The sequence below is a fragment of the Podarcis muralis genome, chromosome 10 (assembly GCF_964188315.1).
Source record: "Podarcis muralis chromosome 10, rPodMur119.hap1.1, whole genome shotgun sequence".
Taxonomy (NCBI): domain Eukaryota; kingdom Metazoa; phylum Chordata; class Lepidosauria; order Squamata; family Lacertidae; genus Podarcis; species Podarcis muralis.
Window position 1 is genome coordinate 59683402 of NC_135664.1, and position 27969 is coordinate 59711370.

Here is a 27969-nt window from a genome sequence, read left to right on the forward strand (position 1 = left end):
CTTCTTCTTCTTCTTCTTCTTCTTCTTCTTCTTCTTGTCAAAGTTTGTATGCACTCCCCATGAGTTGCTGGAGCCGGACCTTCCAGTGTCCCATATCTGAAATTGGAGGAGGAGAGAACTGCTAGTGGCAACCCCTGTTTCTAAAATGTTTGCTGGATGAGTAGGGCTTATTGCAGAAGCAACTGGTAGAAATAATAGCAGCTCCTTCCAAACCGTGCATGCAGAATGATGATGGTGTGTGTAGTTTTCTTTTCTTTTTTACACTGGAGAATAAAATAAAAAGGCAGCAGGATCAGCAAGTAGATGAAAGGCAACCCCTTTAACATTTGCTCCTTAAGTCCAGCATTTCTCAGCAGTTGGCTGGAGACTATTTGGGATGATCCTGTGGAGTTCCAACAAAGGGACGAAGAAAACTCCCACCCCCGGATCCCCCTCCCCAACAATGCATGAAACAACTTGATAAATGATTGCTCTGTCAAGGAACTGTGGAGATGGAGATGTCTGGGAGCACAAGGGGGAATGTATCTAATTCGAAGATTGTGGCAAGTTGATGGGTTGAGAGAAGGTAGTGATAGGAGCTTGAGAGGGTTGCACATTGGAACAAGGCTTTGCAAATTAGTTTTAGCCCACCATCATTTCTCCCACATCGTACTCTGAAATGAAAATGAATCTGTTTTCTCCTGACTATTCTACTGATTGTGTCTGGGGTTTAATTTCCCATTTATAGACAGGAGGCTATATTTCTGCTCCACCAACCTACTTTCTCACCTTCTATCTGGATATAGGAGAACAAACAGAATTGCATAACCATCACAGTGGCAGACAGTGCACATCTCTCTTACCACCGCTTTCAGCTCAACCAATAAAGCTTCCAATTCAGAATAAAAAAGCTACAGAAATGGAGTCCATAGCCTGGCTCTATTCAACGGAACATTAATTACCCTAAAACAAAAACAAGAGGAGTTCACAGCTGGGGCCCAACACTGCAAATTCCCCTTCCTCCCTTTTCCACTGCCTCTCTAGAGTGAACACACCAGCTATTTATGCAATCTCTCCTCGTACGCAATTGCTATTGGACCCACAGGACACTCCCCCCCATAGGGTTTTACAGGATGATGTTGCTAACTCTGGGTTTTAGGCATTTCAAAGCAGGCATGGAAGGTTTCCAAAGGCAGAATGTTCCGCACAACAAAACCCCCAGTACTTTGATTTACTGTGTAGCAGTTGCAGGGAGCAGTACCAATTAGGATGCAACCAAATCCTCCTCTAGTCTGCTTCATCACTGGCTTTCTGCAAATGAAGCTTATGGTGATCTGTTTTAACAGGTTAGCCAGACTTAGTTTTACACGCTTGTAGGTCACTGACTGGAGTTTGAGATGACTTCCCATTTTGGTTGTAATATTTGTTTTATTGGATGGTGCTGAAAGAAGTGAATTTGGCGGTTACTCTCAAAATGTTCTCACCAAAACTCAGTTTTGATAGGCTGCTAATTTTGCAAGGTAGACTGAAACCAAGTTCAGTTTTTCAACCAGTATAATAAATGGAAAACGCTAGAGAGACAGATTTATAGTACATTGTTTTATCACATTTGTCTCAAGCTTTTTGTTACAGCGTTAGGGCAGTGAAAAACAGTGCTCCAGAACATTATATTTATTGAGTTGCTTCTCTATTTCCCATTAATGATAGGCGAGACCAGAACTGGGGATGATAGTTATTCCACATTTACCTGGGGATGCAGAAACTTGTTTATTGGATATTTTCAAGAAAGCAGAAATCTATTATGGAAACTTTAGATATATGGCAGTGGTCTTTGAACTCCTTAACTTCAAGGAACCCTTTTCATATTGAGTTATCTGCTGAGAAACATTAGCAGTAGAACCCCTGAGCCCTCTGTGAAATAGTCACTTTAGAACAGGCACGTCCAACTCCCAAGAGACTGAGATCTACTCACAGTATAAAAAGACCGGCTGTAATCTACCCATTGTCATTGCCAGAAGTTGTTGAGCTTTTTTTTAGGGGGGTAGACCTAAGTTGTTGAGCTTAGAACACTAAGGTGATCACTACCGCGATCCACCTGGGACACCGCTGTCATCAACCGGTCGATCACAATCCAGCTATTGGACATACCTGCTAGAATATGCACCTCATTCATGCAGGGTATTATCCATAACTGTAGTGGCTTGTTGCCTTTCCATGTGGTGTGTACCCTAATGACTCCAAATCTTTCCCTGTAAATGCAGGGAGAGATTGATAGTGATAGAAGGGTAATTTTCTTGTAACATCTATGGGCAGGGTGGGGAATGAAACTTGAGTGCGTTTTCTAACTTTTATTTGGCTTTTATGATGGCTAAGATTATATTGACTTTTTCTTTCAAACTGGTGTTAAGAAGAATTTAAGTTGTACACCACCCTGGGATCTTCTGATAAATGGCGGTATATAAACCAAATAAAGAATAAAAAACACCTTGAAATATAAAAGTATTTAAATGTAACTCATGCCATACAATAAAATAACTACATTCTCTTAAATTCTTCCTTTCTTGCAGAGAAAGGGGATTGGGTTTATCCAATCTCCAGTTTCAATTATTGCAATGTTTGTGGGGCTGCATGCGCTTGAGGAGAAGAAATGTGTAATGTGTAGTGCAATCCCAGTGAGCTCATTAGGATTTCCCTCAAGTAAGTGTATATAAGATTGAAGCCAAGGGCACACTTACTGAGAAGTGATCCCCACTGAACATAATGGTACTTACTTAAAGTAGACATGTATAGGTTGCAGGGCCAGCCCAAGACATTTTGGCACCTGAGGTGAACCACAAAATGGTGCCTTCCCCCTCTATCAAAAAAGGAGTGCGTGAAGATCCACACCAGAAAGAAGAGGAAACAGAGCTACATTAGGAACTTAAACCTCTGTCTCCTAAATTCAGGAGACAGGATGCTGAAAATTTTATCGGTGAATAATCTAGGAATAAAAATCTGAAACATATTTATGTTTGTTATAAGGAATGTTTTGCTTCAGTTCTAGTGATCTTAGCACATGTTGTTCGGGTAAGCGTATTTGGGATGGAGCTGAGCACCCATTACCTATTTTTTTGTCATTATAAATGCTTCTTACCTTTGGTCTCTGAATACCAGTCATTAACTACACACTACCATACTTTCTCCTCAGTGTCAATTTGCTTTTTGCTTACACTGGTTGGTTCCTTTTATGCTTTAAAAAAGAACAGTTTGCTGGTATTCTCTTATTTATGACATTTCTGTACAGCTACATATCAAAGCAGAACAATCTGTTTTCAGTGCTAAATCTGCAGTTTGTTTCCTCTTTTAATCATTCCTGTAAAGAATTAGATATTGTTTTCCAAAGAGCCATTCAGAAATATTTCCATATATATTTTCAAACTGTCTCTTGGCAAAATTTTGTGCACCTAGTCGCCATGACATCAAAATCCCGCTCTTCCTGTGTCTACTCTGCCATGTCTTTCCATGCCCTTGGTCAGACCCTTCAGTCTCATCCTCACATCTGTTCCTTTTTTCTTGCAGCCCTTTTAAAGGAGCAGCTTCTCCCTTTGTCTCTATGTGAGGATTTGCTCAAAGAACCAAGAAAATTAAGGCACTCTGGTGTAACTTACCCCAGCATGCATTCAAAAGAGCACTATGCTACAGTGCACAATGGCTACCCCTCATTCAGTTGCATATGTTTACCCCACAGTAACTGGAAAGTTGCCACAGGAGGCAGGCAGAACTTTGTGTAAACACTCTGCAGTCATTGTGGCAAAAGAAGAACAAGCCCTAATGTACGGTATTTTGTTTGGCTTCATCATCCTGTGTATGAAATTATTCTCTAAGGGTTGAGCCTTCCATGCACAAGAGGGAGCTATCAGTTGGTTTGTGAAAATTTGTAGAAGTGCAAAAATCTTAAGGGGAGAAACCCAAAACAGCCCAATGCAGACTGAGCATGCTCTATGCATATATAATGCTGATTGATTATTGGGGGTGGGGGGTGTGTGTTACAGGAAACAAAGGGAGAGGGAAATGGAATGGAGTCTTCTTGAAGAGGGCATGGCTAGTGGTCTGGCACCCAGAACAGTAACATTTCACACTGCAGCCTGCTGTTGAAAGTCCCATTTGTCTCCTGATAGTGCTCATCACAGTCCTTAACTGCCGTTTCTAATTTAGTATCTGTGCAAATAAATAAAACTTTGCAAAGAGTTGCAGGGTTTTCTCACACAGAAAAGTTAGTCATGCTAGGCAGATGTTTGGAAACCAGGATCCTCCTGGTTTGACATCCTGTCTTATAAACAAGCTGTCATTTAAACAATCCATTATTTCCCAAGTTGTAGTTCAAAACCTATGAAGGGTGCCAGTTAGGGATCATTGCTGTAAACTGAGTAATTTCAGCAGAAATCCTCCAGCCATGTAGGAAGAGGGAAGGGGAGCATGTGAACATGATGCTTTGCTCAGGCATACTAAAGTCTGTCAACATACTACTAAATCAGAGGTTTTCAACCTTTTCGAGTCCACGACTCACTTAACTAACTACATTCTTTCTGCACCCCTCCTAAGGGGCTCATGAGCCCAGATATGTCACCCCTTGCAGTGTTGGCAGACTCTCACCCTTCTTTGAACATTCTCCCTTGTAGAGTGTTCCCTCCCTCCCCTCTCCCCTCTCCTTGTGAGTCCTCCGGGCTGCTGCTGCCCCTGGTCTCTGAGCTGCTGCTCCTCACCCCAAAGAGAGGTGCCTCCCAAAGGCACCACTCGCCTGCAGAGCTTATAGCCAGGGCTACTGCAATAAACATCTGTGCAAGCCTCTGAGAGGTGGAGATGCGAGAGGACATCAGAGAAGGGAGGGAAGGAAAGGGGGACAGAGGCCAGTGTTGCCCACATCACCTCTGACTATCATTCAAGGCACCCCAGGGTGTCATGGCACACTGGTTGAAAATGATTTAGTGTTATATGCAAAGTTGCTCACATCTTAAGTTCACAGGTTCTGGTCAGGCAACGTTTTTTTTTATTAAGAAGCTTATTTTTAAAAAGAAAAAGAATTTTAATGCTTCTGCATACTTAAGAGTCCTTCAAATGTGTAAAAACCATCAGACTATTTTGGAATAATAATAATAATAGTAATAATAATAATAAAAATTATACCCTGCCCATCTGGCTGGGCTTCCCCTGGGTAATCCTGCTTTTCTTCCAAAGTGATAGGTTACGTTCATTAACCTGCACAAACTGCAGTTGAGGAAGGTGGAGAGGTTTCATGTAAAAATGGTCCTGGGCAATAGGAAGAACAAGAATCATGCAGCCTTCTAGTTTCTTAATCATGACTGTGTGTAATACATTGGCATAAAATGCTGTATGTGTGTGTGTGTGTGTGCGCGCGCTTATGTTGCCTATCCTTACAGTAATTTTAAGAAAAACTAGGAGGAAATTAACATGCTTTCCCTCCCTCAGGTATTGTACAGCATAACTTGAAGCACTGTTTTAGTAAAAGCATGCCAATGTGCTTTTGCAAAAGAAGGCAATGACCCATCCTATTATCCCATTCTAATGTGTGTGGCAACTGTTTCTTTACTGTTGTGGAGAATTCTTCACCCTTTCTCCACAGTGTAGTCAGTGATGAGTGTTAATGTTTGTGCAGAAGGACACTTTTTGCCTGAAATGTTGGGCGTATATTTTAAGAATTAATGCTGTGCTTCAGGCTATATTCCAGCTCTCTTCAGCAATGCTGCAGGAAGAAAAAAATTCCCTTTAGTGAAATAACTAGCGGACTTCATTTCACCTGAAAATCAGAATGCATACTGTGAAGAATGGCTCTTTCAGTATGAGACAGGTGGGGACAAGATGGCTTTTGATTTCCAAGCCCCAGTGCTGAAACTTGATTAGTGACGCACATGGTATGGTTGTAGTAGGAAATGGCTTTAATGCATGTGTGAACAAGGCCCCTGAACTCTGGCTCTATAAAAGTTACAAACAGATCATTGGGGTTGATGTTTAAGGAATTTTGCTGTTCCATCACTGAGTGTGTTTTTCTTGAGTTTGAGCTTCAGGAAAAAGAAGTGAAACTCTGGTTTCTTGTGGCTAATTTTATTAGGTATCTTCTATCACAGAACTGCAGTTCTTACAATTCCTTAGAGGGAAGTAATGACAAAAATGTCAAATCAAATCTAAAGCCAGTTAATGATCTTTATCTTATAATAAATGACATTGTCTACGAAGTGCATCTGCTAGTTCTTGCTGGATTTTTCTTCTCTAGGTGTACAGAAACATTTGAAGAATGTCATACTACATCAAACTATTGGCCTAAACTGTGGATGGGGAACCAAATGTTGTAGGACTTCTATGAACCTTAGCCAGCATGGCCCATTGGTCAGGAATGATGGAAGTTACAGATCAATAACATAGCGACGACCATAGGTTCCCCATCCAAGATCTAAAACCATGCAAGCTAAAATAGCCAAATCATGCTTTGTATGTTTGTGGTGTTTTTGACTGCAGTCCTTTATCAGTTACTTGGAAATAGCCCTTATTCAATTCAGTCGGACTTGTTTTTGAGCAGATATGTGTAATAATCTTTTGCAATGATAATTGCTAAGTACTTTCCATTATTAACCTTAGAAACTAACTAATGAAACAGTTTTTATTAAGCAATCTGGAGTGAAGGGTAACTGTCTATTCAGTCCCTACAACCTGTTTTTCTAGACTTCAAATTTTACTTGGTTGGCCGTAAACATTAGAGTGGCATTAAGGTTAATAAGAATTTCCTCTTGATAGTGTGGTAGATTGATTTTAAACCAAGCTGATTTAATTAGTTTTTTTTTATTTACCAGGACGAAGACTGATTTAAATAATTAATTTAAATCAAGTTTCCCATTTGAAATGAACATAAATTCACTTGTCATGTTGAACTGGGGATAGAGAACCTCAAGCCCAGAGGCCAAGTGTTATCCTGCAGGCCACTCTGTTTGCCTGTAGAACACATACCTCTCCCTGGTCACACCCCAGCTCCTCAGGGTCTGCTTTGCACCCTCCTGGAGTCTTTTTGCTAGGTTAAAATGTTTCTGAATTCTGATGAGGCTTCTTGCTTGCCTGGATGAATGTGTATATAAATTAGCCTACTGTATAAAGATAACACTCACATGACAGCTCCCCTTTTCCGAGGGGCCGCATTGCGGGAGGGGTTACGGGACCTCCCAGTTACCTGGCAGTGGGAGGTCAGTATGCTGCCCATGTCAGTATGACGCCCTGCCGTGTCACCAATCGGGTTAGCCGGGGGGCGTGGCCTTCTGTCATTTAAACAGCGGCACAACTTGGGGGCAGGCTCCATTCGTCCCCTTTTGTCGGATCACCCAGCCCACCTACCCTCTTTGCTTGCGTTGCTTGACTGTGGCCTTGCTAGACTAATGTCAGTCGCCTGGTTGTTGGGGCCGGGTAGGAATTGTTCCACTTGGCAAATTGACACCAGCCATTTGGTTTTCGCCTACCTAGTAGCAATCATCACAACTTTGTAAGGTTAGGCATTGGGTAAGCCTTGTCATGGGAGGGGCGGTTCTTGCCTCCGGCCTGCCCCTCCACGTTAAGGGTATCCCATTAAAGGGATCCGGGGGAGTGGTTCCTGTCCAAAGCTTGGGTGTGGGCTAGGGCCATGCCATGACCCCATCGGTGATCCTGAGGGTGCTCTTAATTCATGGGTAGGCAAACTAAGGCCTGGGGGCCGGATCCTGCCCAATCACCTTCTAAATCCAGCCCGCGGACGGTCCGGGAATCAGCGTGTTTTTACATGAGTAGAATGTGTCCTTTTATTTAAAATGCATCTCTGGGTTATTTGTGGAGCATAGGAATTCATTCATCCCCCCCCCAAAAAATAAAGTCTGCCCCCCCCCACAAGGTCTGAGGGACAGTGGACCGGCCCCTTTTCTTAATTATGTATATCATAGGGCTCCCCCTATCTGTCGTTGACCCTTTGAGACTTCCAGCAGACGGGCAGGAGTCAGGATAGAGTCATGCTTCACCCAATTGCCTAAGCCAAACCGCTCACATCTGTAACCAATAAAGTTGTGGCCTTACTTATCCCATTAACCCAACATATGCGTGTCTGTGTGTTTATTTCTGGGGGAGTTGCGGGGCCCAGGGCCTCGCCACGCAATCATTGTTTTGTCTGTGTTTGCCTCTGGGCCCACTCACCATAAGGGAATGTGGCCAATGTCATTAGGCTGAAAAGCGTTTCCCATTTCCTGTGTTAAACCATAATTAATGTTTTAACTATGAATTAATGCAAATAAATATTGTGCTGGTGCACATTGCTCAAAAGTCCCTGCTTTGCCCCTCCCTCACTTTTGGCTGTGCTGGCAGGAACAAACCACAATCCTTGGCTTACCAATTTTTTGAAATTCCGCCCGGATGCTATTTCTGCTCTACACAGTGGAGGCTCTCCTAGTAGGGCTGCTGGGGCACAACCCTCCCAATGATAATGTCAAGTAAATTTAACCCCCGTTTCAAAACCACTCTCTTTCCTGTACACGTATTTTATTCTTCTGTGAATTTGCAGAGACTTGTGGATGCATTTCTCTCCCCCCCTCCCCTGCCAATATTCTGTTCACTGGCCAATCAATTCTGCTGGGCGCTCTTCTCAGCCCTTGCCTTCCATAGCCAACCTCCTTGGTTGTACACTGGTTCCACGCAGACCCCTGTGTAGGGGTGCGGGCACCTGTATTGCTGTGCTAAAGCGATCCCTCACATGTGTCAACTTTTATCCCGTTTGAGAAGCCTCCTTCTCCCTTTTTTGTTATGAGGGCACTCTACATTGACTACTTTGACTGGGGAGGATTGAGGCCATTCCAGCCCTATCAAATGAGATATGTTCTGAGCATATGCAGAGCTGTTTCCCTGGAGGCTAGTGTTTAGTATGTTCTGGTAACCAGAGAAGCAATAAGGAGTGTTTCCTGCTCTGAGGTGCTTTTGTTTTGTTTTGTATTTGCTTTATGAGCTTACTAGAAAGAAAGAGCAAGGGAGCAGGCAACTGTAGACAGTATGTGCCTCTTTTTCTATAATAAATATATCTTTTTTACTTAATACTTTTATTTTTTTATTTTTGTGCAAATCCCTAGAGTGGAACACCCATTATATAGATGTTTGGTTTGTTTTTAACGCCCCCCTTTCTTTTTTAGTGAAGCTTGGAATGGGTAGTGTATCAACAAAAAAAGAGGTAGCAGGAAAGATAGGACCTCACAATCTGTTGAACTGTGCTCTTACTTCATACAAAAAATGGCTTCCTTCTGAATTTATCAATATTTTAAAATTTTACTCTGTTAATGGCACTGCTAATAGGCTGACTATTATATCCATATTGCAGGGCACAGCACTGTGGCTGAGTGTGTGTGTGGATTATGTCAGCCCCGCTAACCCAGTGTTGTTATATTCATTTTGCTTAAGGGACTGGGTGAATTAGTGTATGACAATTCTGAAGTGTAGTCCTGTGTTGTTAACTGGGGTTTCTTTTGGGGGGGGGGGTTAGGGAAATACATTGGGATGGAGGCTGTGAAATTGTAGCAGTAGTTCAATTAATTGAGGCTGGAGGAAGTGAAAGGAAATAGAGAGACCCGAGGTTTAAATAGTGGACCAAATATGTTTGGATGCCAGGTCTACCCATGAGAAACCATTGCTCAGCTACCGGATATACCAGAAATGATTGACCTGATCTCTGATGCTAATTGCATGTGTTTTTGAGTATTTCCTTTGTTCCTCCCCCCAAAAATATTTAAGTGGATGCCTATGCTAAATATAAGCAACGTGGATGGCGCTGTGGGTTAAACCACAGAGCCTAGGACTTGCCGATCAGAAGGTCGCCGGTTCGAATCCCTGCGACTGGATGAACTCCTGTTGTTCTGTCCCAGCTCCTGCCAACGTAGCAGTTCGAAAGCATGTTAAAGTGCAAGTAGATAAATAGGTACCGCTCCGGCAGGAAGGTAAACGGCGTTTCCATGCGCTGCTCTGGTTCGCCAGAAGCGGCTTAGTCATGCTGGCCACATGACCTCCCGGAAGCTGTATGCCGGCTCCCTTGGCCAATAAAGCGAAATGAGCGCCGCAACCCCAGAGTCGGCCACAACTGGACCTAATGGTCAGGGGCCCCTTTACCTTACCTTATGCTAAATATACACACCCTATTGTTTAACATGTTCATGAAAATAGCAAGAAATGCACCAGTACACAAACAAAAAGCAAAAACAAACCAGCCCAAGTACGGTAAATCTTAAAAGCAGCAACTGGAGCAGCCTACTGACATTTAACTGCCTTTGGTATTTACCGAAAGCTTAGCAAGGTTTGAAGTCAGGGAAACCTGCCTCGGAAGGCTAGTCCAAATTCTGAGTGCCACCTCTTTTGCCCCTTCACTGTACTGCTAAGGATGGGGGAGGGTCTGTTGGACTTAACGAATGGCCTCAGAAATTGATCATAGTGCTTGGGCAGCTTCCTATGGGAGAAGGAGATTCTTGAGATACTCTGGTCTCAAGCTATTTATGACTCTAAAGGTCAAAAAAGCACCTTGGATTGAGCTTGGAAACAAACTAGTAACCATTGTAGCTGGTAAAAGAGCAGTGTAATGCGATACAGTCCATCGGCTGTAGTCAGAATTCTGGCAGCCACATTTTGAACCAATTGAAGCTTCTAAACTCTCTTCAAAGGCAGCTCCACATAAAGTGGCTCCACATCTGACCTGGAAGTGACATTGCTTAGGATATGAATCACTAATGCCAAATTTGAATACCTTTAATGCACTGTAGCAAACACTACTTCTGAAATTTGTAACATGAATTTTGGTAAAATAGTTTTATCATCTCTTGAAGCTGTATTAGATGTGGCAATAATCAGTTTTTCCAAACTGAGGGAAGGGTACTACTGTTTTTGTAGTTTTGTAATTTGTAGCAATATTATTGTTTATTCATATATAGTGGCATTCACAACAGGATATGCAACAGAAAATGTAAGCATAGTGTTTATTATAATATCACAAACCGGCTTAAAAGGAGGTATTGGCATATGAACAAAGGCAACATAATGCTTTGTTTCCAAGGTCTGATAGTAATTAATGCTTTATTTACAACTGCTCTCTGATGAACCTGGATAGCTAAAATGAAAAGGTTCTTCTTGTATCAATACAATGAAGCTCTTTGACAAATTATGAACCATCATTCTATTTTGCCACCTGTGTGTTCCTAAATTCATGAAAGAAAACAGGTCTGGTACAGTTTCAGTTTTTCTGGTTTCTAAACAGGATGTTCCCGTTTTCTGTTTCAGATAACGCAGCTCACCTGTTGTAACCTCATACATTATTGCCCAGAACTGTGCCCAGAATACATTATTCAGAACTGTGCCTGAATAATATTTTAAAGAATGGTGTTAATTCACTTAAAGCTCATTCGATAAACTTGTTCAAAACTTCCTGTAAGGGTGAAGACCCTGAGAGTTCCTCTAGGAGACTAGGCAGGGAAGCTCCTCTGAATGGGAAAAGAACTTGCCATTATGACTTCTTCCAGGCTATTGATGTATCACAAATAACTAACTAAGGATTAGGTGGATGAGCTAGTGATAATGCTTTTGAGACTATTAATGTTTTTGTAGATGAAATTGGAAGGCTGCCCTACATAACTTAGAACATTCTCGCACTTGCTTCTGTATCCTATCACAATTTCTGCATCCAGTTGGCATGTAGAGGGAAATTCTTGGAACTGCTAGGCCTGGTCTATGCATGCTGGTAGAATAATGTGGTAACTAATGTAATGCCCTCCAAATGTTGTTGGACTCCAGCTCTCATCAGCCCCTGCCAGCACGCCCAATAACTAGAGTTGGAGTTCAACAACAGCTTGAAGGGCACCACATTGGCTACCACTATTTGAGATAGTAGCCAGTTCAGGCTGCAATGTAAGGCATAATATTTTTGAATTCTGTACTACACGAAGAATTCCTTGAAAATAGAAAATGAACACAGCAGGGAAATGTCCAGGCTAGAAACTTTCTCTCAGATGTGTGTGTGGGTTTTTTGTTTGCAGAGATTCTCTTTTAAACCAGGGTGGGTCAACATGTGGCCCAATGACTGCATGCGGCCACAAGGCCATTTTTGGTGGCCCTTGGCAACATTTGATGACTCCTGCCCACAGCCCTCACACGGCCTTCCCAAAGCTGGTAAGTGAGGTGCTGTCCTTTGGGCAGCAGACATGAAGGCTCTGATAGGGTGCGTCCTTCCCAAAGCCTAGTTAGTGCTTCCCCAGCTTTAGAAAGGAGGTGAGAGGGCTCTAGGAGTCCAGTGTCGTGCTTAGCCAGCTTTGGGAAGACAGCCTGAGAGGCGGGGTGGGGTAAGCAGGTGTCATATTTTGGCCTTGTTCCCCACATCCTGTGCGATAAGGCAATGTGCAGTCCACGGTTTCTGTGTCAAAAGTACTCTTGCTGCCCTATTAGACTGCCCTGTTTTGAATGTAAGGGAAGCAGTCAAACAAGACAATCACCCTCAAGTTGTAAGCCTCTTTCATTCAGTTATCGTTCCTCTCTGTGTGTTTGCATTTTTGTACTTGAAGTAGTGTCCTGCTATTGATATTGCAAACTACATAGCACAGTTTTATTATTGAAGTCTACAGTAGGATTTTGTTTTACATTACAGTTTCCAAACTGTAATCTTGTTTCTTACCAGCATCTTTTTTCTCCCAGCTGTGATTAGTGGAATGTGAATTCCTGTGAGGACCCTGGTTCTTCTGTCAGCTGCCATGAAAGCAGCAGTGCTGGTCACTAAGCAACAGTGTTCGGTCCTGTTTGGTTTTGTTTTATTAGCATCCTGTGTAAGATGACGGCTCAGTGGAGCAAAGCAGCACTGTGTGGACATCAGGAAAGCTAAGGAAAAGTGGAATTCCAATTGGAATTAAGAGGCCAGCCTGGGAATATTAGCCAGCTATGTCAAGTCTCTAAAGGATGCTTGAATAGTTTCTATCAAAGTCTGAAAGTCTTAACTGTTCATCTTCTTGATGTAGTTTAGTTATTGAATGGAGCTGAACATTCTGCTGTGCATGTATAAAAAGTTAATTTTACTTTTGTAGTTTAATTCTCAGGTTTTGCTTTGTGCCTTAATATGTAACATAAATTAGAAGTATCTTGGGCATTTTTGATACAAATCTTTATTCATCTCTATTCCTGTACATTTCTTGTGAATTCTGCAGCACATTGATTTTACATTCACTCTATTCTGCTGGAAAAAAGCAATTGCTTCTTCAATATCATTTTAGCCATTGAGATATTTAATGGCTTATAAAGCAACCCAAAGTGGGGTAGTGGAAGGAGTGAAGTGATGGATTGCTCATCACTACTAAAGCCATGATGCCAGCCAGTATAGATCTTTAACAACTGGGAACCAAAACTCAGTTACTACATAGCATAATGATATCCCACTTACTACATAGTCTCCAGCTGGCTGGGGTCACCCATGTGGGTTATCAAGGAAGCCTTGGTTACCACCTTTGTTGCTTTTCTTTGTTATGCCATCATGTACTCAAATTCAATTTTGTTGTGGTTCCCAAACCTTTCCTCCCACAGACCACTTGAAAATTGCTGAGTGCCTTGATGGAGCACTTACATTTTTCTGCTTCTTGTAGCAGTTGTATTGCACTGTGCTAGATAATTATTATTTTTAAATGCATTTTTGTTGCTACTTTTAATTTTTATAATGTATTTTTTAAAATTACAATTTGAGTTCCACAGGATTCAAATTGTGACTGTTCTTCACTGATATGCTGTGAACCATCTGAACGAAGCTTGTGTAGACCATTGGTGGTCTACTGACCACAGTTTGGGAACCTTTGCAGTAGGCTATATAGCACTGTGACATATCACATTGATTATATCAAGGATGGGGGGAGCAATGGTGCTTCAAATGTTGTTGGACTACAGTTTTCACTGTGTTTTGACTATTGGCCGCACTATCTAGGGCTGATGAAATTGAAGTTCAACAACCCCTGGCTGGCCACAGCTTCCCCATTCTTGGATTGCATGATTCTTGATTAGTTGGGACCACATTTTCTAGGATTAAAAAGCTGCACAAAAGCAGTAGCAGAAAGTATTGACTCGGAGTGCTTGACAAACCCCCCTCTAATACGTGCATGCCAGCAGTGGGCTACCCACACTCATATGTGTGTGCACATGCATAGTCAATCACAATACACACAGGTATGGGTCATAGCAGAGATGTGTGCACATACAGGTGCACAATGCTGCTCCTTAGCTGATCCATGAAGATCAGGTGTGTGGGCGGGTTATTGCCCTCTCTCTGCTTATCAGATGATAGCCCTGAAGGAAGTTGGGCTAGGTAAAGTGATTTAAACCTTTCCACCTATCCCAATGCCATGTCTACTTTAAATGCTTTCTTTTTGCTTCTGCCACCAAAGTCAGCAGAATTCGGGTGGGGGTGTCAAAATTTGCTTGGCGGTTAGCACGGTAACAAACAGAATAAAAATGGTCATTATTCCTGCAATGAATGGTATGTATGAAATATACCTACAGATTTTTAGTCATAGGTGAATATTTATTTCAACCTTAAGTTCCAGTAGGGATGCGGGTGGTGCTGTGGTGTAAACCACTGAGCCTTGGGCTTGCGGACCGGAAGGTCGGCAGTTCGAATCCTTGTGACAGGGTGAGCTCCCGTTGTTCGGTCCCAGCTCCTGCCAACCTAGCAGTTCAAAAGCACGTCAAAGTGCAAGTAGATAAATAGGTACCACTCCAGCGGGAAGGTAAATCATGTTGGCCACATGACCCAGAAAAACTGTCTGTGGACAAACGTCGGCTCCCTCGGCCAGTAAAGCAAGATGAGCGCCGCAACCCCAGAGTTGTTCGTGACTGGACTTAACTGTCAGGGGTCCTTTACCTTTACCTTTAAGTTCTAGTAGGGCTGCTGAATTGGCTGATTAATTAATATAGACGGGTTTGGGTGTAGGCTGTTGAAATGAGCTTCTGGAGAATAAATTTCTGCATTTGAATTCAGATGAGGGTGTTTTTAATGCCTGGCCTTTCATCCCCATGCTCATGAGATGGAAGCCACAGCCCAGAGCCAGTCTGTACCTAAAATGGAGAGTATCCTCGTCCTATTTCTTCGCTTGTTGGCCGGGGAGGTGGCATTTTGAAATAGGATTATAGCTTTGAGCCTCTAGCTTTGGAGCTGCAGCCTGTTCACCACGTTGCCAATGGGCTTAAAGGCTTAAGAGAACTCCCAGTAGGTACCAGGAAGCCTCTTAATGTAGAAGTTGGCAACATTGTATGATCAGCTGTTCTGTTTTTATCTCTTTGCAGTATAGCTTGAGTGAGCATGTAGTTAAAGCCATGATGCTTCTGGGAATAGCATCAAGAACAAACTGGTTTGTTAGCAGATAGTCTTGCTGATGCTATTTGTAAGTCTGTGATTGCACTCACTTAGGGCAATGCAAAGCAGGGTAACTGAAAACACTGAACCTGTTTACCTGTTGGAAGGTATACACATTCTCAGCATGTGTGTACAGTGACTCTCTTTGCAGAGAATCTCACCCCAATATGCACAAATTTGTACTTGCTTTTTGGTGGTTTGAATGCTGGGCATTTCTTTTAACAGTGTGAGTGTGGGTTAATTCTTTGTGTTTTTGACTACATGACCTAGGATTTTCTAACATACACCCAAGATTTTGCTAAATACGGGCAGATGCTTTTGCATCTTTTTTACGCTGCCCAGTTAACAATATCCTGCAGGCTGTTCACAATAAAACTTAAAAATAAAAGACCAAAAAAATAAATAAATACAGAATAAAACCAACTACATTATTAACTAAGTAAAGTCTGTATCATCAAAACATTTATTAATGACCTTAAGATGCCTAATAAAATTACAGTGGTACCTCGGGTTAAGAACTTAATTCGTTCCAGAGGTCCGTTCTTAACCTGAAACTGTTCTTAACCTGAAGCACCACTTTAGCTAATGGGGCCTCCCCCTGCCGCCACGCTGCCAGAGCACAATTTCTGTTCTCATTCTGAAGCAAAGTTCTTAACCCGAGGGACTATTTCTGGTTCAGCGGAGTCTGTAACCTGAAGCATATGTAACCCGAGGTACCACTGTAAAAGGTCTTCATCTGGTGGTAAAATGAGTATAATATAGGTGCCAGGTAAGCATCTCTGGGGAGGTCATTCTGCAGTCAGGATGCCATTCGGGGGGGGGGGACCTTTTCTGGTAGCCACCTGCCATACATCATTTGATGTGGTTACCTTGAGAATGGCCTCCAAAGAAGATATTAGGGTGTAGGTAGGTGGTAGCAGATGGTGGAATGGCACAGGTGGGGCTGCATTGTTGTCCTGGCTTCCCAATACTATGCACCCACTTAAAATAACTTCCAATTCATTCAGCCTTTATTATATAAGAACATAAGAAGAGCATGCCTGATAGGCCAGTGGCCAATCTAGTCCAGCATCCTGTTCTCACCGTGACTGACCTATGGGAAACCAGCAAGCAGGATTTGAGCACAAGAGCATTTTGCCCACTTGTGATTCCCAGCAACTAGTGTTTAGATACAAACTGCCTCTGACAATGAAGATAGAACATAGCTAGTAGTTGTGGCTAGTAACTGTTGATAGCCTTGTCCTCCAGGAATTTGTCGAATTCTCTTTTAAAGCCCTTTAAGTTGGTGGCTGTCACTGTCACCCCTTGGGGCAAGTTCCATAGTTAACTGTGGTCTGCATGAAGAAGTACAGTACTTACTTTTCTGTATCCACTTTCTCTAGGCCATGCATAATTCTGTAAACTTGTGTAATGCCACATTCTCCAAACAGTTTCAAATGCTGCAACCTTCCCTCAAAGTGGAGTTACTCCACCCCCTATATACATACCAATAGCTCCTTTATGCACACTGGCATGGTGGTAATTCAAGCTTGGAGCTAGGAAGATTTTGTTCCAAATTTTTGTTGGATTTTAAAGTGTGGTGGGTGTATTGTATGTTGAACTTCAGTGACTCACTCAGGTTCTGCACAAGTGTTGTCAATGTAAAGTTTATTAAACAAGTTTATTAAAAAGTTTATTAAACATGTCTCCAGCAAAACTCTAAATAAAGGCCTGCAGTAAGATGGAGGAGGGAGCCTATATGCACAGGGACATTGCATAGTTAATTCACTGTGCCTGAATGTAGTTCAGTTCATATCTATTGTACATTCATCAGCTGTTTATTTTATAAACCTTTATTATATCAATTTATTTCTTCTGAGTGATCACATTTTGTTTGTGGGGTAGAAAGCAAACTTTCCCTGTATGTTTCTGATGGCCTTCACCTGTTTCCTACTGGAATGCCACAGTTACCCTACCTTGAACATAGTATGCACAGTGGGAAGCATATGCTATTCCTATCCTCTCCCATTTGCAGCATGAACTGATACCCTTTTAGTTAGTAAAACAGACATGGGATATATGCTCTGCTTTAGAGGAAAGGGGATTATTTGAAGGGATGGGCGGGACTCTTAGCTGCAGAGGGAGAGCAGCATGGCCTCCAGATGCTTTGTCTGCTAACAGCAGTAACACCAAACTGACTAGAATATAGAGATACTGAACTCAAGGATTCTCAAACTCTGCTACTAAATAAATGTCTCTTTTCTAAGGCCTAAAGGAAATGGGAGATATGTGTTGTGAAATATATTTAAATGTATGGAAAAGCAGTGGGAGAGCAAAAAGTACATTTGTTTTTAATGCAAACAGGTTTTATACAGAGGAAAAGCTGGGAATAGTTGCTAGATTTTTAAAAATCACTTTACAAACCCTCATGGTGTTTGCTCAACATGTGTATAGGCCGTCAGAGTAAAATGGGCAGCTGTGGCCCCCTGGTTGCATTAATTTATGGTGCAAGATGCAAGTGGAGGAATTCCTTTTTATTAAAGTGCTTTCCTGAGGGTCACTCTTCAAAGCCCATGTTCCTTGTGGTACATTTCTTTCCTTTTCTATAGATGTTGTTCTGCTGACAGCTTGATCATCTGTCATCGTTGAGTAGCTTAAACATTTCCCCCCTCTATTCATGTCACAGGAATAGCTTGAGAATAGTAGATGTAATTGTTCATGGTGCATGGTAGGTGTGAGCAAAATATAGCTTGTGGGTTGGTTCAACATGGAACTCGCATGCTTGATTTCTCATCAGGTACATTTCAGTGTGATTGCAGACAACTTGCTAAATCTCACAGGTCTGCTATGAGGATAAAGAATGGGGACACAGTGTATACAGCTCTGATATTATTAGATAAAGTGTGGGAAAATACATAAATACTAATGAAGTCTACAGATTTTGTTGCTGCTCTATTGCCCTGGTGACAAGTAAGGCAGTCAGTACAGGCATGGTGCACATGGCACAATGCTGGTGGGAAGGCTTCTGAAATCTGAAAATCGACTGCTGCTTTCTTCTCAGCACAGTGGTGTTACCAGAGGAGAGTAGGGAGTCATGGGGTAGCTGTTTTGCTCTTCAGCAGCTGCCTTCACAGTTTGAGCTGCTGTTTGGTTCCCTTGAGTAGCTGAGCCCCAGATGCTAGGTACATATGTAGCACTCACAACACATGGAGGAGAGGAAGCAGTGAGCCCTGGACCTTCTGTCCAAGTTCGACCTAACTTCCAGTCTGCTTCTTGCACCTCCATGGTTGCTTCCACCTGCCCTGGCCTGCCTACTCATGAGTGTCAGCCATTAAAGAAGCAGCCAGCTTACTTCCTGTCCTGCTGTGTCAGACTGACTGCTGGGTATTCAGAGGTACCAGTGGAGTTGTACAGTGCCCAGACAGCCAAAGTGACCTGCATAGCTTTTTATGCCTCCCTGCTGCTTAACAAAAGCAGAATTAACCATGCTGACATGTGATTGATTTGAATATTTTATAGAGGCTGCAGAATTTGGGCTATCTTAGTGCAAGAGTTCTGCTTCTAAATGCAGTGTAGTGCTTACCATATTATATCTCTAGTTCTTGGGAAACTAGTGTCTGGGAACATTTTTCATCATTAATGAAGTAGGGGATGCAGTTACAGATAGGTAGCCGTGTTGGTCTGCCATAGTCAAAACAAAAAAAAAATTTCCTTCCAGTAGCACCTTAAAGACCAACTAAGTTAGTTCTTGGTATGAGCTTTCGTGTGCATGCACACTTCTTCAGATACCATAGGGGATGCAGTCTCCTTTCTTTAGTTTCTGTACGTCTGTTGGAATCTCTATACTGATAGTGTGTGTGTGTGTGTGTGTGTGTGTGTGTGTGTGTGTGTTCACGCCAATCTAGTTATCTTCAGACTTCATGTCTTGGATAACAACATCCAGCAATTGAGGGAGTGACATTCAGCACGCTGTGGTTCAGTTTAGATGTATTAGCCAAATTTGAGGTTTGAGTCCCTACCTTTGGCTCCCTGGGTTTGCGCTGTCCCACCTCCCTGGTAATAGTAACTGATACACTTTGCATTGGGATGGTGTTCAGTCTCAAACAGCCCCCCCTTGATGTTTCTCAGAATGTCAGGCCATTCTTGCTATAGAGTAGACCTGGGGAATCCTTTGTTCTCAGAACTCAGGAGCCTGGCTCATCAGAGGACCCTCCTATGGCCTCTCCTTTTCTTCCTTCTGCCATGCCCCTCCCTTCTTTCTCATAGGCTGCCCCCTGTACATAGTTAACACAGGCAGTACTTCTGCTTCTTTCCTCCCTCCAGCAACCTTCCCTTTGGCTCCCTGGGAATTGATGTTGAATTGATGTTAGGATCTCCTACTTAGCCTTGCAGCACTTGGCTTATCTGTAACTGAGGCAGAAAAAGTCACCTTCTTCCTTGCCTGACTGTGTTCCAGCTGAAAGCACAACACACTGTAGAGCTTTTTCCGTTTCTGTTTTTCTGTATACACTGAGTGGGGAGGCATGCCCTCCAGCCTGGTCTTGGTTGCCAGGGAAGCTTCTTGTAAATACTGACAGAGGCTTGAGCCGATGGCAGGTGTCTTCTCACTGTAACTATAGGTTTGTTTGGTTTTTGTTCAATTTAAATTACAAAAACTATGGTTACCACAAACCATACTTTGTTTTCAAATCAGAACTGGAAATCTAGTGGAAACCAGAACCAACATATTTAATATATTCTGATCAGGTATGAAGAAAACTTTAGGTGAAATTAAATTTTAGGTGAAATAAAAAATATCATTGGATATGAAACCATGGATTCCAGTTCTGTTATTTATTTATATGTTTGTTTGCTCCATAAAGCTCACATGCATAGTTATCCACCTACCACTTTATTCTCACTGCAACCCTGTGAAGTAGGTTGGGCTGAGAGATTGTGACTGCCTCAAGATTACTCAGTGAGTTTCATGGCTAAGCAGGGATTGGAACCCAGTTCTCCTCAGCCCTAGTCAAACACTCTCACCTCTTAGTTAACACTTAGTTAAGTAACCATAGTTTGACCGTTCAGACATAACAATAAGCCTTAGTTACTGCAAACCAATAAAATGAGGGAAGAAATTGGGTACGTGGAGAAGGAATCGTGATGAGAGGAGGGAGCATGTGAGCCTGAAACATGGCCTCCTTGGAGAAACTGTGACTTGCCTGTGGTAGTGTTATAGTAGATACTGAATATGCCCCTTTTAGTGGTCCTCAGACAGCTCTGTGTTAAAGAACAAAACCCTTGAGGGGTTTTTTTAAATGCTCATAAGTTGCCTGTAGTATTAGGGTTAAAAGAGCAAACTGCCCATGCATCTTAAAGATCAGTACATTTAATGTAGCATTAGCTTACATAGGCAAGGCCTTGTTTCATCTGTTGCAGTGTTAAGATTGTTGTTTTAAAAGTTGCAGTACCCAATTAAATTGAGACAAGCATGCTGGGAAAAGGGTATAAGCACAAACCTTCCATTCCTTCCCTCCCTAATGACAGAGGACAATATTCACTTTTCTCCTTTCTTTTGCCAGAGACAGTTGTTTGCTGTTACTGTTGGATTTGCCTGGCCAATGTGAAAGAAATGCTACAATTACTTTGTGGCTTTCAGTTTATAACCCTCTGCTTTGTAACAAAGCTATCACTTCACACCTCTGCTAAGCCACCATTGTAACATTATCCCCTTGTTCTAATGCTTTCCAAACAGCCTCCCATATGTAGTTATAAAAAGGTTGGGGGAGGGACCAAACCTGTGAAGTCTGGAAATAGCAGTATCATTAAGAGCAAACCCAAAGAGAAGCAGACCTCTTCTTCCCTTACTCATATTTAGCTCTTGGCTGAAGTGATAAGGAATCCAGGAAGGGTACAAAGGATCATCATTTGGTCCTATTGAAAATTGTTAAGTGTTACTAAAGCTCTTCTCCCTTTTCTTTGAGAAAGTGGCAGCAAAGGGGACAATGCCTGACTCCTTCAGAGTTAATCGTTCCTATTCCTAATGATTGAAGTGCCAAGAAGCCATGTCTGTGAAGAGAGCTGTCGATTTGGTTTCTGTTGCTTGGGAGAAGGGGTGTGTGTGTTTTGACTCCTAACTACGTATAGTCTTTTGTCTTTACTGTAGAGGCAGTTCAAATACAGAATTGGGGGTGGAGGTTCCAGTGGAAGGGTTTTCAATTCAGGAAGCCATAAAGCACTTGAGCATCTAATTGAAAGTCGGCAATATACAGCCCTTTTGCTGTTCAATTGCCTACAGGGCTTCACAGAAGTGAAGATGATGGGAAATTAGGGAAGAGTTTCTTTAACTGCAGCTGTGACAGGGGAATGACACACAGATCCTAGTGGTTTTGAAAAAAAAGTGCAAGAGAAGAAAGACAGGTGGAATTGGAGATCATACTACAAATTGGGGGGGTTGATTTATACAAGGGACTGGAATTGCTTAACCCCAGAAGACACAAAAGAGAAAGAAGAAGAAGAAGAAGAAGAAGAAGAAGAAGAAGAAGAAGAAGAAGAAGAGTTTGGATTTGATATCCCACTTTATCGCTACCTGGAGTCTCAAAGCGGCTAACAATCTCCTTTCCCTTCCTCCCCCACAACAAACACTCTGTGAGGTGAGTGGGGCTGAGAGACTTCAAAGAAGTGTGACTAGCTCAAGGTCACCCAGCAGCTGTATGTGGCGGAGCAGGGAATCGAACCCAGTTCACCAGATTACGAGTCTACCGCTCTTAACCACTACACCACGCTGGCTCTAAATAAATAAGGCCGATCCACTGCAAGATTGTTTAATAAGTTGTTTAACATCTACATGAAACCATAAGCGAAGGTGATATAAGGTAAAGGTAAAGGGACCCCTGACCATTAGGTCCAGTTGTGACCGACTCTGGGGTTGTGGCGCTCATCTCGCTTTATTGGCAGAAGGAGCCAGCGTACAGCTTCCAGGTCATGTGGCCAGCATGACTAAGCTGCTTCTGGCGAACCAGAGCAGCGCACGGAAACGCTGTTTACCTTCCCGCCGGAAGTGCTCAGTCCTATCTGTGGAAGTGCAAGGTTCAGGATGGCAGAGGCAGGGGCAGTTTAGACTGCCACACCAGCTGTAATCCTTTCTTGGTTATCCATGCAGTAGTGAAGCCCCTGATAGACTACTGTAATGCCTTAATATTGACATTTATAAGGCCCTTTCTTGGCTGAGGATTGGGATAAAAATGCTTTCAGTAAATAAGTAAATATGCTCTACATGGACCTGCTCAAAAAGATGATCCAAAGGCTTCAACTGGTACAGATTAAAGCCACCCAGTTTCGTTGGAGGTGAGGTGGTCATGGTAGGAGTCATACTGGTTGCTGGTGCATTTCCAGTCCAAATTGAAAGCTGCTGGTACTGACTCTTAAATAGTGCAGGGCAAGGTTATTTGAAGGACCACCTTCACCTGTAGCAGCCTGCTCATGTTTTGTGATCAGTTTTGCAAGCCCTTCCTGGAGTTCTGCCAGTGAGACCAGTTAGGTTGGCAGGCATGAGAGAGATTGTATGTTAAATAGTGGATCCCAAATGGGACATAGATGGCTCCTTCTTTGCAGGCCTTCAGGCAGGCTGTAAATATTTCTTTGTTTCAGGTTGTTGTTATTTTTAAACAAGACTGTGATTCTTTTGATGATGATGATGATTTACTAGCATTTGAATGGTCTTGGTGTTTAAATGGGATTTCAATAGTTTTATGGCTTAGCTGGTTTTAAATTATATGCTGGTTGATACTGTTATTTTTATAGCTGTGGTTGATTTTAATGGCTGTATATTTTTATTGTGATCTTTGTTTTTGTTTATAATTATATTTCAATTTCTTATGGAAGCTGACTTGTGAGGGCATTTGCCCTAAAAGACAAGTTACGAACATTTTAAATAAATAAAATCACTCCCTTAGGGCACAACCCTATACTTAAGTTCCCCAGCTGAGGTACTTTAGAATCTGTCAGAAGCTGCTGGCGAAACCTGAGACATACTGCTGGCACAACATACACACTGGTGGAACTGCTTTGATATGCTCCTGGCGTCTATGACTGAGCCTTGACTGGGAGAAGATAAATGCCACATGATGTGTCTGCTTCTTTACTGGTGCTGTGTTTTAATAGTTAGGAAACTTCTCCTTGGAACCTGTATTGCCAGGCCCCCCTAAAGGTGAATGGGGAGCTCAAAACTCCCACCACCTATTTCCTAACCCCCACACCCTATGGAGTTATAATTCTAACCTGCTGCTGTCAAGGAGGACTTGTGGCTTCCCAGGTTGCCTTTCTTTGGCTGCTTGCCAAAATAGTATTTTCTTCTATGGAAAGGTTTTGAACTTGTCCTCAGCAGTGCTGTACACTCTGCAGACGTCCTGCCCAAAGAGCTATGTGGGTACAGTTCTGTGTGTCTTCTCTTTCCTTCCCTTTGTGTGCCAGGTGGTGATCAGCAAGAGGGTATTTGAACCCCTGTCTTGCAGGGATGCCAGTAGCAAAGGTTGTTGCTGGGTGGGGTTGATGAAGTAGAGGCACTCTAGCAACATTTTGTTTGGTGAACACATTGAAACCGGGTATGTTGAGTGTGTATCCTTGTGATTGCGAGTTCAGTGGCTCCCTCGGTACATGAGCAGCATGTGGGCCTCATTACCGGGACAGTCCCTGATTCCAGGGATGGTAAATACATCTGACTTTTTATGCCACAAATGGCTTTGTACCAATGTAGCTGTGGCATCTATCCCACGAAGCAGAATTCTGTATGGGATAACTCTACTAGCTTTCTTATTGTCTTATTGTTAATATTAAATTTGTATATATCCCTTCATCTGAAGATCACAGCGTGGTTCACAAAATAAAAATGCAAAATGACAACGCAAAGTACATAATAAAACAAAAACAAACCAGTAAACGCCCTCACACACATTTAAAAGGTCATAGGCTGTTAATCAGCCAAAGGTCCGGTTGTAGAAAAATATTTTTGCATGCTACCTAAAGATATGAAATGAAGGTTCCAGCTGAGCTTCCCTGCAAGGGTAGACTTTGATATTTCAAATTTCAGGGGAGTTCTGTTCTGCTCAGTTCACTACATCATAGTTGTAATGCCCTGCAGTGCCCCCTAGGCTTGGTGCCTCTGCTTCCTGGGGAGAGCATTCCAGAGAGACCCACTGCAGAAATGGCTTGTTCTTATGTTGCAACCCTCCAGACCTCTCATGGAAGAGGCACAAAAACAAAGGCCTCAGATCCATATCACAGTGTATGGATCAGTTCATATGGAGAGAGGCAGTCCTAAAAGTACTGCAGTCCTGAGCAGTTTAAGGGTTTATAGGTCAAAACCATCACTTTGAATTGAGCCTGGAAACTAATTGGCAGCCAGTACAATTGGGTCAGAATTGGCATTATATACTCAAACCATCTTGCCCCAATGTATAGCGCATTGCAGTAATTAAACCTAGAGATTACCAGAAGTTAGTCAACAGAGGTTAGGCTATCCCTGCCCATATAGGGGTGTCATTGGACCACCAGCTAAAGCTGATGGAAGACACTCCAAGCTTCTGAGGCCACCTGAGCCTCAAAACAACAGTTGAGGATCCAGGAGTACCCCCAAGTTACGTACCTGCTCCTTCAGAGGGAGTGTAACCCCATCAAAAGAATCCAGTCTTGAGCCACCTCAGAGCCAGTTGCCTCGGCATAGATTTTGAAGTCCCCCAGAGCCAGCAGTTGGGGAGTCCTCAACACAGCCTCTGAGGCCAGCTCTAAAAATGAGGGGGAGATATTGACTATAGCCCATTTGTTAGTGGCCCAGTATTGAAATAAACTTTGATTATCAAGGAGTAGAAACAAAACATATGGCATAGTATTCTAATATAAAAGTTGACCTGTTATAAGAGACTCTGGGTGAAATACAAAAATCACTCTGAATTAGAAGCATAGTTTTATGTGGTACTAGAATAAGTGGACTAATTATGAAAATGTTAAGAGAGGTATTTATTTTGCAGAAGACAAATTTTGGCATCTTTTTTCAGTGAAGGACTTGAAACTAGTGAATAGATTTTTAAAATGTTAACTATAGTATGATACACTGTCTTGATTCAAAAGATGAAGGAATTACTGATTATATTCTACTTAAATAAGAATTTTTGTTATTTCAATAAATATTTAAATTCTAAGGACATTGCAATGTACAGTGGACCCTCCAGATACGAATTAAATTCATTCTGGGGGTCTGCCCGCAACCCAACAAGTCCGTAGGCAGAGGTGCTGCTTCTGCGCATGTGTGGGGTGCACAGAGTACTTTTGCGCATGCGCACGTGATGAAACCCGGAAGTATACACATCTGGGTTTGCCGTGTTCATAACCGAAAAGTTACGTATCCAGAGCGGTACGTAACTAGAGGGTCCACTGTATACTTAAGATTTGTTTTCAATTGTAATTTCCCCCTTTTTATATCTTAACTTTTTAAAAATTGAGGAAAATAACTTTACCTTCCTTTTAATTTTTCCCCACACTCAGTAAATGATGGTGCAGATAGAAATATTTGAAATTCAATAATAATACCCTTCAAACTTCTTTTCTAGATCAAACATATATATCCAGTCTGCTTTGTTTTAAGTTTTCTTGATTGTGTAGCAGATGATCTTAAGAAGTATTTCCAGCCAACTATTGAACTGTTTATTTATATCTAATTGGGATTCTTTTTGGGTGGTGTCTAAACAAGGGGAATATTTGCCTTACAGAAAATACAAGTTTTCTAAATCAGAGCTCTGCATGATTCCTCAACCCTAGTGCCTTGGGGTCTGTATCTACCTTCTTGCTATCTCCATCCTTGCCCTTCGCCAGGCGGCTGCTGCTGCTGCTTGGTGAGGTGGATATCCATGCTGTATGCAGAGTGTGTTTTCCCAACGACCATTGCAGGACTCCAAGGGATTTAGTGGTGAGGGGGGAGGGAGAGATGTTAAACAGGCTTTTCCCTAATGAGCTGTGACGCCAGCTGGAGAGGGGGAGAATATGGCTTTTCTCTCCTGTCCAGTGTTCTGTGACTGTATAGAGGGGGTGGAGGAGGAACTGTGTGTCTCCATTTTGTACCTCCTCCCACCGGTCCAGTACACACACTGTGCTGATTTGCTGCCTCCTCCGTTTCCTTTTTGCTCTGTCCCCAATGCATTTTGGCAAGGTTCAGATTTCTGTGCTCACAGCTCAATGCTCAAGGAGAAAAGAGAAAAACAAAGGACTGAGGGGGATGTGGAGGGAGAGTCACTTACTGCCCTATCTCAAGACTCTGCACTGTGCAGTAGAGCTGGTGAGAATCCTGCTCCTTTCTTCATTTGCCAGCAAATCTCTGAAAATTAATGGTTGCTATAAGTGGTTTTATCATCTGCTTTAAACACTCATGCTAGCTACTGTCCCACATTGGCCTTCATCATTAGGGCTTGAAAGTTTAAATATTATATTTTCCTAAAAACTCATTTCTTCAACATATGCTTTTATCAATATAAATTAATCCAACAAAGATATTATCTCATTTCCCATATTAAGAGTGTATGTGAGATATGTACAGCAGAAACTGTAAGTTTGATTCTTTGGATATGTAATAGAAGAGCGCTCACACCCATACATACTACTCCAAATTGTTCTTTAACCCAAACATTGTTTTCCACGTTCAAAAAGCTGTTTGAATTGATAGGAAAAAGAAATTGGCATATTCAAAGAACTAATAGGCACAATAACAAAGATCCATATATTAAAAATAGTATAGTGCTTTGAGCTCCCTGGAGGAAAGGAAGACTATAAATGAAATAAATAAATACATTTTAAGAGTACAGTCATACCTCATGTTACGTTTGCTTCATGTTACGTTCTTTCAGGTTACGTCCCGCGGTGACCCAGAAGTACCGGAAAGGGTTACTTCCGAGTTTTGCCACTCGTGCATGCGCAGAAGCACAAAATGATGTCACATGCATGCACAGAAACGCCAAATCGCAACCTGCGTGTGCACAAGATGCGCTGCTGCAGGTTGCGTTCTTTTCATGTTGCGAATGGGCCTCCGGAACAAATCTAGTTCGTAACCAGAGGTACCACTGTATTAATTAAACATGAAAAGGTTTTTGTTATTTGTGTACTGTGTATGCTAACTCTTTGAATTGTATCTGGAAAGACCTACTCACAGACCCATAATCATTTATGCTTATGTGGATATATCCCAATACTTGCTGGCTGCCCAAAATGCACCAGGAAATAAGAGCATAATGAAATGGACCAGGCTGTACCCTGTGCCATATTTAATGTGCATACCTAAGATCATGCAATGAAGATTAACAGTAAACTAGCACATGTTAATTTATCTTTCGTAGAAGCAGAGGGCTCCTCTGAGGCTTCAGTCCATGCAATTTCAAGAACATTTTTACAGACTTTACAATGGACTAGAAACTTGTGCTTTTTAAAAATGAGATCCCCATGAGACTGTATAATGTGCTTAGTGCTACATTCATCAAGTTTTATTTGCTGCTCTACTAAAGGTAAAGGTAAAGGTACCCCTGCCCGTACGGGCCAGTCTTGCCAGACTCTAGGGTTGTGCGCTCATCTCACTCTATAGGCCGGGAGCCAGC

General features: G+C 42.4%; 1 protein-coding gene and 1 long non-coding RNA gene across 2 annotated transcripts in view; one reads left to right on the forward strand and one right to left on the reverse strand.

Annotated features, from left to right (window-relative positions):
• Positions 1 to 26275, reverse strand: LOC114605955 (uncharacterized). The gene is made up of 3 exons (XR_003708710.2): positions 26171 to 26275; positions 24981 to 25119; positions 1 to 263 (listed from the first exon to the last, which is right to left on the reverse strand). It is a non-coding gene; the product is annotated as an uncharacterized LOC114605955 (long non-coding RNA).
• CECR2 (CECR2 histone acetyl-lysine reader) overlaps positions 1 to 27969 on the forward strand; it is a 119445-nt gene that overhangs the window by 34692 nt on the left and 56784 nt on the right. The gene's annotated exons all lie outside the window — the stretch shown is intronic.